Raw genomic sequence first — 15,211 nt, forward strand, 5'->3', positions numbered from 1 at the left:
ATGAAAAATATTACTGTTTTTGCTGCCAATTCATCTGCCAACACTTTCCCCGCCTCCAGCCACTGTCTGAAGGACTCAGATGCCATTTCCAGAGATAAGAAACTGGTTCTTAAAAGAACCGTTGTGTTATGGTTCTTAAAAGAACCGTTGGTTTATTTATATACTATGTATATTAATGTTCAGAAGACCTGAAAAAAAACAACATGAACCAAACGGATGAACTCAGATTAGTCGTGCAACCATGTATTCTATTTGTTGCCACAGAAATGAACATATAGCTACAATTTTATATAAAGTGAATTATTATATGTTTTTATTATTATTGTCGACGTGTGTGTGTGTGTGTGTGTGTGTGGGGGGGGGGGGGGGGGTCTCTGCCGATGATTGACGGGGGGCGATCGTCCGCGCGGGGGGGCGGCAGTACACATTACAGTAGTATTCTGTGCAAAACGTCAGATAATTTCAACACATGCCAATTGGTCCCGTGAAAAAAAATTAAACCCGGACATTTTCATGAATTTATAAAAAACAAACAAAAAAAACCGGACGGATCGGACTTAAAAAGAGGACAAGTCCGGGAAAAAGAGGACGTCTGGCCACTCTATTGGTAAAATCATGTCTTTAATATGATTCAGACCTGATCTAAAACCGTCAAACTAAACTCAGCTACATATGAATCGCAAGTACTCGATTATATTAATATAAAACATCGGCAAATAAAATTAAATATACAAACCTGTCGCACTCAAACTCTTCCGGCTCTTAGTACGTTGTTTTTGATTGGAGAAGAAGGTCAAAGTTCATCAGTGACGTCTCATCTGAGACACCGGAGTGTCGATATTTACTTGACCGCTAGAGGGCGCGCTATTTTGAAACGTAACATGGTCGTAATTCGGTGCTTGACACACGACCTATGTGGTCGTTTTCTCGAGGAGGACAGTCTCTGCCTTTGCCATTGCAGCCCCAAGGCTATGGAACAGCCTACCCATTTCAATGAGGTGCTCCTCCTCTGCAGCTGCCTTTAAGGCAAATCTAAAACCCTTTTTGTTTTCCCAGGCCTTTAAATGTCCCTGATGGTCTCAAGTGTGTGTCATTTTTCATTCTGGCTGTCCCAGCCATGGCTATTCTGTATTTTGTACCTTGTTTGTAATTTTGTGTTCACTGAACTGTACAGCACTTTGGTCAACTTTGGTTGTTTTTAAATGTGCTTTATAAATAAATCGATTTGATTTGATTTGATTTAAAACTGGTGATGTTAAAAAAATACACAGTAGTGGTCAGACACAGCCAGGTCGACAACAGAGGACACACCGATGGACAGGCCATGGGTTATGACCAGGTCCAGGGTGTGTCCTCTGTTGTGAGTTGGCTGAGCGACGTGCTGCTTAAAATCAAGACAACTTAAAAGATTTTAAAACTCTCTGGATATCGGGGCCGAGGTAACATCAACGTGTAGATTAAAATCACCAGTTATTAAAATCCTGCTATGAGAGGTGTGGATAATTGATAAAAGTTCAGAAAATTCACTGATAAAGAGCTAGAGTGATGGGGTGGTCTGTATATAGTAAGGCAAAGAATTGGAGGACTGCTAAAAGTAAAGGCATGGTGCTCAAATGATGAGTAACTGTTAAAAAACACTCCATTTGAGGTCAATGAGTTATCTATAATCGATGCCGTGCCTCCTCCTCTTCTACCCTCTCTAGTAGAAAATAACAAATTAAAATTTGGTGGGGAAGCCTCGGTGAGAACAGCAGGTGCGTCAGTGCCAAGCCATGTCTCAGTTAAAAGAAGACAGTCTAACTTGTTATCTAAAATCACATCATTCATTAAAAAAGTTCTATTTAAAAGAGAGCGAACATTAAAAAGTGCCAAGTTTATGGTGACAGGTGGTTTGTTGACTGGAGTGGTGGATTGTTCTGTGAGTGGTCTGAGATGATGAAAGTTCACAGAGTGGGTGTGGTCGTGTCTGATGTGGTGGTGGTGTGTAATGATTACGGGAATGGGTGAAGTGTTGGTGTGAATATGAGGTCCAAGTCCGGTGTTGTATGTATGGTGATCAGAGGTGGAACTGAAATCATAGGAGCATGGACCTGGGGGACATGTTACAGGTTCCCCCTGTAATTACACAGAACTCTCTTGAAAGAATGTGGTTCAGTTGTTGCACACTTACAAACCTCTGCTTGTTCTCAAAGCACTATCCAAACCATAGTTGGTTCCATGGAGGAAGTTATTAGTGATGTTCAAGGTCGAGCACAAGAAGCAGTTCTCCAAACATTTCCCTCTGAAACTAAGGAGTCAGAAATGTATAAGAAAGTAGAGCACTGTTTAAATCCATTAGACAAGCCCTTTTCCAAATTTAACACGGATGAAGAGCCAAAAATATTATGATGAAAAATGGGAAATAGTTGATTGTAAAGAATTTGTCCTTGGCGTGAGAGTGGATACACGTAGACATAGAACTCATATAGTCAGGTTCCTGTAACAGACAAGTTCATGTATGTACCCATTTTAGGTACACTACATCCATTTTCAGAAACAGTGAGACAAGAGAGTGCTTCTTACAAGAGAAACACTGTAAAAAGGGGACATACAAAGACATTAATGATGGGTTTTATTTCCAAAACCATCCTCTTTCTTCACAACATAGACATGCTCTACAAATGTTACTTTATTAGGAGGATTTAGAAATGGCTAATGCATTGGGTTCTAAGAAGGGGATCCACAAACTTGGTTGTGTTTATTTTCCTTTAAAAAACCTCCCAGCCAAGGTGAACTCTGTGCTAATGAACAGACATCTTGCAGCTCTTTTCTACACCCAGGATTTAAAGACGTACGGTTTTGAAGAAATATTAAAGCCTCTTAATGACGATTTGAACATTTTAGAAACTGAAGGAATCAACTCCCATTTATTGATGAACCAGTGTTTGGCTCTGTAATTCAAGTCACGGCAGATAATCTTGCTTTGAATAGTTTGCTCGGCTTTGTTGAATCTTTCAGTGCAACATACTTTTGTAGCTTCTGTCTGACAAATGAGGAAGAAATTCAATGTGTTTGTTCTGAGGATGATCCAGGACTTAGTCTGCGCTCCAGAGAGCTTCATATTGAACGTTGTAATGCACTAAGTGAAGATCCTGCTCTACCTTTTGTTTATGGGGTTAAACCCTTGTGTGCTTGGTTCATGACAGGATTTTCAGTGCACTGGTCATTTTGCAGTTGATATAATGCAGGATTTGTTGGAGGGTGTCGTACAGTATGAGTTTAAGCTGTTTTGTTCAGTAGCTGCTTAAAAATGTTACATCTCTATGAACACGTTGTCAGATCGGATACAGAGTTTTAATTATGAATATATGGAACGTAAAACAAACCGAGTCACTTCAAGATTGAGGACAACAGCAATCTGGCCAGAATATGAGTTTAAATAAATGAACCAGTTATTATTAACTTAAATGTGATCATAAATCTTAGTTTCCCTTCACTTCATAGTGGAAGCGGTAGAGAGTCAGAGTCAGTGCGTCGTTATCCAGTCCATTCCACTTGTTCATATAGAACACGCCCACATCACTGAAGCCCAGTCCACGTTTTCCCTGCAACCTAGGTTGCACTCGGTACCTGGGTACCTGCAGTGTGTGTACCGGGAGCGGAGCACACAGAACCGACTAGAGCAGCATTAGGAGAAGAACGTGACGTGATGGATATACGGAATTGTTTCAAGAGAGTAAGTATTCATCACTGCTGATAGTAACAATAAGTTAGCTGCAGCCCCCCAGCTAACAGCAGAAAGTCCCACGTCATTGCCAAATGCTACCTGTTTGACAAAAAAAACCTGGCTTGCACACTCTGTAGCTGAGAGCCCCCTGTACAGGAGGCAGCATGAGATGCATGCTGTATATCTCTGTGCACGTCTTACCTTTGTTGTTTTGCAGTCAAAAGTTACATTTCAGCTCAAAAAGGACTCTGCTACAGTAGCTAGCTAGTTAGTCCGACATGCAATGTGAAGGTCCTGGTTGTTTGTAGAGTTAGGTGTGCACTCTTCATATTATCTTTGGGGTGACTTCCTTCTGGAGCATCAGATGCACACCGTGAACCAGCTCATTCACATATGATTATGTGGATAATAATAATAATGACAATAATAATGATGATGATAATACGGTAATAATAATAATAATAATAATAATAATAATAATAATAATAATAATACACTAATAATAATCAAACCTGTAAGAGTCAGGGCAGAGGAGCAGAGAGAGTGAGAGGGGAGAAACCTCTACTGGAAAGGTGAGTCATTTGTGATGCAGGCAGTCTTGGAATTTAATGGGGTGACTTCCTTTTATGGGGTGACTTCCTTTTATGGGGTGACTTCCTTTTATGGGGTGACTTCCTTCTGGATTATCAGCTGTGTTTCTCACTTTACGCATGGATGCACACAGTGAAACAAGAGCTGAGCACATTCACGTATGATTGTCATCAGTGGATCAGTGGAATGTTTGATTACATTTTTGTATTCAGCATAAAATATTATGCAGAACTACTTTTATAGAATAAATATGTTTAATAAGTAATTATGTGGTTTATTTTTTCACCTTTCAGAAAAATCCAGATAGTCTCACTCGTATTATTGATGTTTATTTCATGGATATAGAATTTTGGTTAAAAGTTACAGAATCGAATCGTTAATAAAAAAAATAAACATTTCTACTGAATCGTTAATGGAATCGCTGTGAAGCCAAAGATTCTCCCCCCTTATGGAACCCATCCATGAAGCTCTCTACTGTTCTTGAGCTAATCTGAAGGCCACATAAAGTTTGGAGGTCTGTAGTGATTGACTCTGCAGAAAGTTGGTGACCTCTGTGACCTCTGTGCCTCAGCATCGCTGACCCCGCTCCGTCATTTTACGTGGCATCATCAAGTGATGATCCTTGAACCTTTTGTGCTGCTACATTGTCTTGCTACCGTTCTAGACTTGAAGAAGGTCTCTGAGGGGAAGCTGCCTTTAGAAGAAGGACTTTTGCTCAGATCTGAGTGTGCGGATGCTTTTTTTCTGCTACTTCCATTTATTATTATTATTATTATTATTATTATTATTATGATAACCAACACGACGGCCTCATTCTGAACGTTCCTCTGCATGAAAACCAACAGAACCAGAACCAGAAGAACAATATGTGTGTTCTTGTCAGGATTGAACTCAGCTTCTTCTCCAGCAGCTTTGTATGACACCCTGGAATGAAGACGAGGAGGAAGCACTTTGTTCACGCTGCTTTATTCATCATGGAAAGCTTCAGTGTGTCCACAGATCTCATCAGTGAAGTCTGTTAAAGGATCAATGATTTCATCACACAATCACTTTCTACGTGGGATTCTAGATTTCTTTACTAACGTAGAGAAAGAAAACAAAGCAGCTGGGATTAAGGAGGTCTGCTGGTTTCCACCAAAGAGCCACGCAGAGGAGGAGAACATAGAAGTACATCGCTAAGCAGAGGAGGAGGGGGAGAGGAGGAGAGGAGGAGGAGAGGAGGAGAACATAGAAGTACATCGCTAAGCAGAGGAGGAGGGGGAGAGGAGGAGAGGAGGAGGAGAGGAGGAGAACATAGAAGTACATCGCTAAGCAGAGGAGGAGGGGGAGAGCAGGAGAGGGGGAGAACATAGAAGTACATCACTAAGCAGAGGAGGAGAGGAGGAGGAGAGGAGGAGAGGAGGAGAGGAGGGGTGGAGGAGAGGAGGAGAGGAGGAGAGGGGGAGAGGAGGAGAGGAGGAGAGGAGGAGAGGAGGAGAGGGGGAGAGGAGGAGAGGAGGAGAGGAGGGGAGGAGGAGAGGGGGAGAGGAGGAGAGGAGGAGGGGGAGAGGAGGAGAGGAGGGGTGGAGGAGAACATAGAAGTACATCGCTAAGCAGAGGAGGAGGGGGAGAGGAGGAGAGGAGGAGGGGGAGGAGGAGAGGAGGAGGAGAGGAGGAGAGGAGGAGAGGAGGAGGAGAACATAGAAGTACATCGCTAAGCAGAGGAGGAGGGGGAGAGGAGGAGAGGAGGAGGGGGAGGAGGAGAGGAGGAGGAGAGGGGGAGAGGAGGAGAGGAGGAGGGGGAGAGGAGGAGGGGGAGGTGAGCGGGGGAGAGGAGGAGGAGGAGGAAGGTGAAGTCATTCAGTTCTTAAATGATTTCTGTCTAGTTGAGTTTACAGATCTCACCACTACTTTCATGATAAACATTAAGTCCAGCATAGAGGGTCTCAGTGAACGTGGTCTGGACTCTGTGGAGGAGAGTCATGGTCTCAGAGATGCTGTAGAAGGACAGAATACCTGCTCTGTGATCCAGGAACACTCCTACTCTGGAGGACCGAGGACCTGAGACGGGAGTTTGAACATCGTTGTACCTGAAGTTATAACTGTTATTGTAACAATTTAAAGACCAGGATTTATCATTGTATCCAAACCAACATGGATTCCCTCCTCCTGCTCTGCTGATACTCTTGTATGCGACTGCTACACCAACTCGACCAACTACACCTCCCAGTAACAACGTCCAGTCACACTTTCTCTACTCAGGACCTGCCACCATCCAGTGAATCTGTCTGGGTGACTAGAATAAGGCTGGTTTTGACTCCATGTTGCTTTTCTGTTCCCCTCAGATAATAACAGATGTGTGTTTGCTGTGTTTGGATCCAGTGTGATTTCACATGAATATTTCAAGAATCCAGCTCTGGTCTTGGGTTCTGGTTGTGGCAGTAAAACATCCACTTCAGTCACTGCCAGTGAGACGTTTGTCCATGTGTGTGTCAGAACTTCCTGTAGTCCATCTCTGACTTCTGACAGCGCCGCCGTCACGTCCTCAAAGTAGCGGCGAGGAGGACGGGCGTTGATGCTGGATGAGTGTGTGGACTCACTGAGTGGTGACAGTGACGGGTAGTCGTGTAGAAACTGGTTGTGATCCTCTGTGTGTGAGAGCTTCTCCAGCTCAGCGTCTCTCCTCTTCAGCTCACTGATCTCCTGCTGCAGCTTCTCCTGAAGCTCTCCGACTCGACTCACTTCCCTTTCCTGCTGGGATCTGACCTGCTGCTTCACGTCAGAGCGTCTTCTCTCCATGAGACGGATCAGCTCCGTGAACATCTCCTCACTGTCCTCCACTGCTTTATCAGCAGAGTGGTTGATGGCCTCCACCTCCTGGTGGAGCAGCTTCACATCTTTGTCTCTGTCCTGGATTCTCTGCTGGATGTTTAGTCGACTCCCCTCCAGCTCTCTCTGCCTCTCGGTCCTTTCTGCTGCAGCTGAGACTGTGTCGTGGCCTTTATGTTCCTCCACAGAGCAGAGATAACAGATAGACTGCTGATCAGTACGGCAGAACATCTTCATCACCTCATCATGACGAGAGCACATGTTCTCCTGGAGCTTGTTGGAGGGCTCCACCAGCCGGTGTTTCTTAAATGCTGCTGATTCATGATGAGGCTGGAGGTGTTTCTCACAGAAAGAGGCCAGACACACCAGACAGGACATGAGGGCTTTCAGTTTCCTCCCAGTGCAGGAATCACAGGCCACATCTTCAGGTCCAGCATAGCAGAGACCAGCAGGAGCAGCTAGGAGTCCAGTCCTCTTCCGCTCCTCCACCAGATCTGCCAACATGGTGTTTTTCTGCAGGACAGGCCTCGGTATGAAGGTCTGCCTACACTGAGGGCAGCTGTGGATCTCCTTCTCATCCCAGAAGCTTCCAATACACTTCATGCAGTAGTTGTGTCCACAGTGAAGAGCCACCGGATCCTTCAGTAGATCCAGACAGATGGAACAAGACAAGGTCTCCCGGTCCAGCTGAACTCCTTTCTGCGCCATTTCACCTCTCAGCGACGACGACTGTCTGAGTTTCACTTTGTGAGAAGTGAAACTGGTCTGAGGTCTGATCTCAACAACATGTGTGTGTGCAGTGAATGTGGCCTGTCAGCTGCTGCACTTCACCGCCATGTTGGTTACACTCATCCTCACACGGTAGATCTGAAGGGGAGGAACAAGGAAGTGTGTGTGTGTGTGTGTGTGTGTGTGTGTGTGTGTGTGTGTGTGTGTGTGTGTGTGTGTGTGTGTGTGTGTGTGTGTGTGTGTGTGTGTGTGTGTGTGTGTGTGTGTGTGTGAGCAGAGAGAGGAGGGAGGCGTTCTCAAGCTGGGGTTCATTCCAGGAAGAGGAGCGGCACATTGACTTTGTTTCCTCACTTCTAACAGAGCCTTCAAACTCAACTCAAACTTTATTTATAAAGCGTGTTTAAAACACCCAACAGTTGACAAGTGCTGTTCTGGACAATAAATAAAACAGTAGACATCATGCAATAATATAAGACAGAACACATAAACATACAATAAAAGGATGTCTTGCTCAGTTTGAATCAAAAGCCAGAGAGAAAAGCTGAGTCTTCAATGAGGACATAAAAACCTCCAGGGTCTGGGCAGATCTAATGTCCCGAGGCTGATCCAGAGCCTTGGTGCAGCCCCCACAAAGGCTCGGTCCCCCCTGGATTTGAGTCTGGTCCTGGGGACATCCGGCAGCATTAGACCTGCTGACCTCATCTATCTATCTATCTGTCTGTCTGTCTGTCTGTCTGTCAGTCTGTCTGTCCATCCATCCATCCATCCATCCATCTTGACCTCCGTGACTCCTTCCCTCCCTAGCTCCTCCTCCGGGTTCTCACCGTTTCACTGTGTCTATGGCTATCAGCCTCCTCTCTTCCCCGCCCTGGAAAAGGAGGACAATGTCCCATCTGCCCTTGCCCTGGTCCACTGTTGCTGCTGTACATGGGACATTGCCAGACGCTCTCTACTGCGCCACTCCGACCAGTATAAGGTGGCAGCGGACAGGCGTTGCTCTAGGGCCTGCTTATCTGGTAGGACAGAAAGTGTGGCTTTCTACTAAGAACTTACCTCTGTGGAATCCAGGAAGCTTTCCTCCAGGTTTGTGGGACCATTTTCCATCTCTAAAGTGATTAACCCTGTTACTGTTAAAGCTGTATTCTACAATTTGAAAAGTTGAAACCCCCCCCCCCCCCCACACACACACACACACACACACACACACCCCTCCCCTCTGTGCTCCTCCGAGCCCCATTGTTCTCCCTCGCAGCCTCCCACCTCCCTCTTATTTTACGAAAATAGTTCACTGAAATGTGTTTCTGAAAACATTTTAGGCGAGAAATAAGCTATTCAGTTGCTGAATCTGTCTTTATTTTAGATCGACAACACTCAGTTTGAAAGATTTTGCGGCGCCGTCTCTGGAAACTAAATTAAGCAATGTACGAAAAAAATAATAAATATATTTACTCTTGTAGTGTAAATTAGGGGGAAAAAACAGTAGACATACTGTACGTATGTTTTTATGTAATGTTGTGTGCAAGGACGAAATTTTGATTTCAGAGGTGGGGGGGACAAAAGTATTTTTAATAAAACTAACTCTACAGTTCACTGTGTTTTCTAGTAGTCCTTCTAGTTTTCTATTGCTTTTAAGTCTAGGCTACTGTTCCCTTTTGTGGTTTTACTGGTTGTAAATCATGTAGGAAAACATTATCACCCAATGCTAATCCATTAGTAATAATAACAATAATAATACATTTTATTGATCAGATTATTGAGAGCTTTGTAGATGATGAGGAGGATCTTGAAGTGGATATGCTGCTTTATTGGGAGCCAGTGAAGGTGTTGCAGGATGGGTGTAACGCATTTCTTTGAGTAACTTACACTTTGACTTCTAAAGAAGTCTCTTATGTCCACTTTTCTTTTTTTAGACATCCTGGCTGCATCTAATTACCAAACACACACACACACACACACACACACACACACACACACACACACACACACACACACACACACACACACGCACACACGCACATACGCACACGGACACCGATTCAAACGTTGATGTAAATGAAACCTCTGATATTACAATCCTTCTAGCTGACGTGAACCAGGCAGTTTACAGTAGCGGACTCCTGTAGGACTCCTGACCGCAGACTAGCAGACCGGTGTGCAAGCAAGAAGGAGTGACAGCGGGGACGGCCAATCACAGGCTTCAGCTTCAGCGGCCGTTTTCTGCTTGGTCCTAGTGCTTGACACGTCTCTGTTTAATATAGCGTAACATTTGTTTTTTTCTGCCTTCAATGAAGTAACGCGACACATGTTTTTGCACAGGTTTTTGCAGTAACGATAACGTAAGAACAAATGACAGTTCAAACAGTCAAAGCATTAATGTGAATCTTGTCCAGTCTCTTGCAATCAATCTCCCACATACACTAAGGTGTAACTTACAATTTACAATAATTGTCATCAGAACTTTAGCCATAGTTTACATCAGAACACCCTCCAGAGTACACTGTTATACTGACAACATGACTAAGCAATTTGACTGTCTTATCTGTTCACCATGACACAAGGCCTTGTCATTCTGATGTCACTGACATGGTCGTTGACACAGATATTTACTGTGACTTTTAAAGAGTAAAAGTTGTGAATTCATGAAGCCAGAAAAGGGTCGAGGGCGTCAGGGGAACTGTCCGGTCCCTCAGCTCTTTGAAAAAGTGGCCCCCCGAACAATGTAGTCGACGAGCCCGGCTCTGTCTTGTTGACATATTTTGAGAAATGTTGCCTGTAACAAATCCACATTAAAGTTTGTGAACGAATAACATGATAAGCCACAACCAAAACAGTTTTGGGGAAAACAAACGGATTTGTTTATTTGACTTTTAGCTCGGACAATTCAAACTTCCTGAGAATCAAAACGTGAGACATAAGAAAATATGACACGGCTACTGCACCAGCTGACAGAAAAATGAAAAATATGCAACCGCTCAAACCATCAAATTAAAGATCAACAATACGTACAAATAAAACAGACCAAAGTTAACAAAGGAAATATTTAAGTACAGCGAGCCAGCCAGCGTCTGCCACAGCGAGGGAGGGAGGGAGGGAGAGAGAGAGAGCCATCTTGGTTCAGCAGGCTTTTCTACCGGGGCCGGCCCAGTCAATCAGTCGCTCCACCTACTGGGAACATGGAGAGACAGCAGGCAAAACGGAACATGGGAAACATCTTTCATCCAAACGTCATGGAACCATAGACTGTATAGAAGTGGACGTAGTCATGGTGATGTCAAACATTGGTTCGTGGACGTAGTCATGGTGATGTCAAACATTGGTTCGTGGACTACTCTTTTGAAGCCTTGAGTTCACCATTTGGTCTGTTACGGTCACATCGCCCCAGCTAAGTGTTCCCCTCTTATTTTGTTAGTTTCTGTCCTGTGCTTGATGTATTTTATTTTGGTACTCACCTTTGTCTCTGCTCTAGGTCCGTCACTTCCTGTTCCTGTGTCCTTCCCTCCTGTGTGATTACCTGCCCCACCTGATGTGTTTGACCTGTGTCTCATTGTCCCTCCTCCCTGTGTGCTTAAATAGTTCGTCCCCTTCACCTTCGGTGCCAGTTCCTTTAGTTTGTCTATCGTTCCAGCGTTTATTCCTCGTGTCCTAGTGTATCTCTCTGTTACTGGATGTTTGCCTGTTTTCTCCGACCCTGCCTCTGCCTTACCCCTTGGACTTGTTTGCTTATCTGGACTGATTACCCGTGTACCGAACCCTTCTTTGGAATAAACATTTCTGTCTGTGTCCTGCATTTGGGTCGTCTTCTGTACGTTCTGTAACAGAACAAACTGGCCACAATGGACCCAGCGGACACTGGCTCTGTGCTGCAGGCACATGCACAGAGGATTAAGAGCCACATCTTCACCTTGACCCAGGAGATTCAGGGGCTTGCTGACAGGCAGACGAACTTCATGTCCTTAATGGGTACTCAGTCTACGACGGAAATCATTTTTAATATAATGGCACAGGAATACATGACTGGACACATCTAATAAATCATTTGTTCCTAAAGGAGGATTCCAGAAATGCATGTCCGGGCCAGTTATGCACTTGGAATTGTGACCCTTTTTCCATATCTCCAAGATCCTTACTCAAAATATGGATACATACGTTTTAATGTGCCTTTGAAGTTCAAAATGTGTTGTAGAACTTATTTCATTAGGCCATGTTTCTGCTTTATGTAAGAGATGCACAATATTACTGGCACATCCTTGATATCAGCTGATAATGACTTTCAAATGAAATATCACCATCGGCCCAAAACTAACATCTCTGCTGATATGACAAACCAATAAAGTGATGCTTTATATTATGCCCCAATGCCCCACACAATGATTAAAGCCATAGCCTAAGTTGAAGTAGTGTCCTTACACTGCCCAGTGAGTGTTTTGTAAAGCCTTTCATTTCTGTCTGTATCTACCAGTGGGCCACCATGGTATGAGTAGGCATCATGTATTTTTTTCACTACAGGAAAGAGATGATCTGAAATCAGGTCAAAAATGCCCACATTATCAGAATGAGTATCTGCAATCTCTGCTACTGTATATCTGATGTGTGTGCATGCAGGAACACTACTATGATCCTCAGGATAATACTGGCTCTCTTGCATGGAGACTCAAGACAGTCCAACGCAACACCCATGATGGCTTCCTTGAGTGTTCCAGGCCTGATTTCCAGGACAGTCCGACAACCCAACGAGCATCTCTGTTAACTGGTGATCAGCTCCTTGGTGAGGAGTGCATGGAGGCTCTCTCCATAATGAGACACTCAACGGACAAATGTGTGTGTGGTTAGACAGAAGATGAGAGCCACCTTTGACCACAGACAGAAGCTGGTTCATGACCAGGATGCAACAGCTCCAGTGTTGGACGTCTTTCCTCGTTTTCTTGATACAGCCGGACCGGTAGGAATATGTAGATTATTATTTTCAGGATAAATGATTTGAAAACTGACTCCTTCTAATGCAAAGTGCATTTTAGTAAGCTGTATATGGACATTGTGCCTCTGTTTAAAGATTGAACAGCATTTTTCCATGATGTTGGGGGACCATGTATCTGGAAGGTTTCTTGCGAGGTGGTCTTCAGATTTCAAGCACAGAGTCATCACAGAATGCCAGAGTCTTCCCTCAAGTCCTTATGTTGACGAGCTGTTGGCTGCTTCTGATCTTGAGGTCGAGAATGACGACGGTAAATATGAAGTTTTTCTGTCTCCAACATACAATCTGTTACCCATTTCAATAAATCCAATATGCAACAGTCATCCCAAGCTAAATTTGTGGTCCTGAAAGAAATGAATTGATCTCTATAGTCATTTTAATAATGACCAATATGAAGTTGAGTTTTGTTCTTCAACAAAAACAATCATTTTAGTTAAATGGTAAATGGTATCCATAGTAAGCAAGAAATAATGGTTTACAATGCTTTTGTTGTCTGTCTCAAATATTTGTCTTCAAGGCTGTGATAGTGATATGTCTGCTCTCCTGTTGCTGTTGCATCTCCTGCCCCTACATCAAAAGAACAAAACTCCCAAGATGAGCTCAGCACAGGCAGCCAATCATGTTGTCAGATTCATTAAGGTATGCACCATCAACTCTTTGTACTACCGTGTCAGAAGTGTGAGGTGCAGATTGGACTGTAAGAATAATTCTTTCTGTGTATCTAGTATGTTATGCTAAGTTTATGCATAATGTGTCATTCAAACTACAGGAAGGAACGATGTACAACATGGATGTTGGAACCACAAAGGAAACCCCACGAGTCAAGGACCTGAAGGCCAAAGACCATTCAAATGTCACCAGTTCACAAAGGTCAGAGCACAGTGGAAACAACTGTCTGAGTGTGTTCACATGCTTTGTTTTCTGAAAAGCACCACAACAATTGTTCAGTTCTTTGTCAACATTTAAAATGCCAGCATGGACTATATCCAGCTAAAAACGTACGTTTGAAATGTGGAGAGCAAGGATGTCCTTCATCTTTTTGTACATACAATGACTTCAGAAAGCACCTACAGACTGTTCATAAGAACCATGAAGAACTGGTCCATACTAACCAGGAAGTGGCCACACAAAGACATTTGAGTTTGAATCTTTAAGTGAACTGCCAACAACTTCTCAACTTCAACTTCAACTTTACTTTATTTATAGAGCACTTTTCCTACATAAACATGTAACACAAAGTGAAGAAAATAGAAAAAACAACTACAAATAAAACCCCTCCCTCCCGCCCTCCATACTACACACACGCACACGCACACACACCAACATACACACACACCTGCACAGTCTCACTACTGACAATAGGGAGACATGGCATGACACTGATGATTGAGGAAACGCTATCTTTGGGGCCATCCACACTGGGAGGAGTTGTACGCTGTGCCACAGGGGGCACCAGTACCCAGGCCCCCCGACCCCGACAGACAACAGTCAGCCGAGCCGAAGGGACCCAGGGACAGCGCCCCCTGCAGCAGCCCAGACACAGCTCCCAGTGTGGAAGACCCCTCTGAGGAAACACTGGAGTTAAAGCTAAAAACTAAAAGCATAAGATAGGATTACAAAATAAGTAAATAGAGTGACCAGCTTAAAAGGATAAAAATATATAAGATAATAAAATAAAACAATACCAATGATAAGTAAAACAACTAAAATTATTTAAGATCAATATCATCTTAAAAACAAGATAGAAGCAAAAATATCAAATAAGATAGAATCACATAAGAACGTAAGAAGAATTTAAAATACTAGTTAAAAGCCTGATTAAAAAGATGTGTCTTTAACCTGCCTTTAAAAATATCAACTGTCTCTGCGGTCCTGAGGCTCTCTGGCAGGCTGTTCCACAGGTGGGGGCTGTAGTGACTAAATGCTGCCTCACCATGGGTTTTAGTTCTGGGTTTTGGTATGGATAAAAGGCCGGTGCCGGAGGACCTCAGGGTCCGTGAGGGTTGATATGGTAAAAGCAGGTCAGCTAAATAAGAGGGCGCAAGGCCGTTAAGACATTTAAAAACTAGTAAAAGAACCTTAAAATCGATCCTGAAGCGGACGGGGAGCCAATGCAGTGATTTTAAAACTGGTGTAATGTGCTCCAGCCCTCTGGTCCTCGTCAGCACGCGTGCGGCTGAGTTTTGTAATAATTGGAGATTTAGAGTACTCTTTTTGGGAAGACCAGAGAGCAGGGCATTACAATAATCTAGATGACAGGAAATAAAACCATGCATTAGCACCTCCGTACTGGCCTGGGAGAGAAACGGGCGGACTCTGGCTATGTTCTTAAGATGATAAAAACCTATTTTCGTCATATTTTTGATATGTGGGATCAAATTCAGCTCAGAATCAAAAATCACGCC

At 43.8% G+C, this 15,211-nt stretch overlaps 1 long non-coding RNA gene and 1 pseudogene across 2 annotated transcripts; one reads left to right on the plus strand and one right to left on the minus strand.

Annotated features, from left to right (window-relative positions):
• Window positions 1-5,934: 5,934 nt before the first annotated feature.
• On the minus strand, window positions 5,935-8,008 carry LOC311030250 (tripartite motif-containing protein 16-like; annotated as a pseudogene). Its single transcript has one exon. The product of its transcript is annotated as a tripartite motif-containing protein 16-like (transcript).
• A 4,663-nt stretch (window positions 8,009-12,671) lies between these two features.
• LOC311029494 lies at window positions 12,672-13,374 on the plus strand. Its single transcript, XR_014598886.1, has 3 exons — window positions 12,672-12,773; window positions 12,885-13,056; window positions 13,324-13,374. It is a non-coding gene; the product is annotated as an uncharacterized lncRNA (long non-coding RNA).
• Window positions 13,375-15,211: the final 1,837 nt, after the last annotated feature.

This window comes from Eutrigla gurnardus (genome assembly GCF_963514095.1).
Source record: "Eutrigla gurnardus genome assembly, chromosome: 19".
Classification (NCBI taxonomy): Eukaryota; Metazoa; Chordata; class Actinopteri; order Perciformes; family Triglidae; genus Eutrigla; species Eutrigla gurnardus.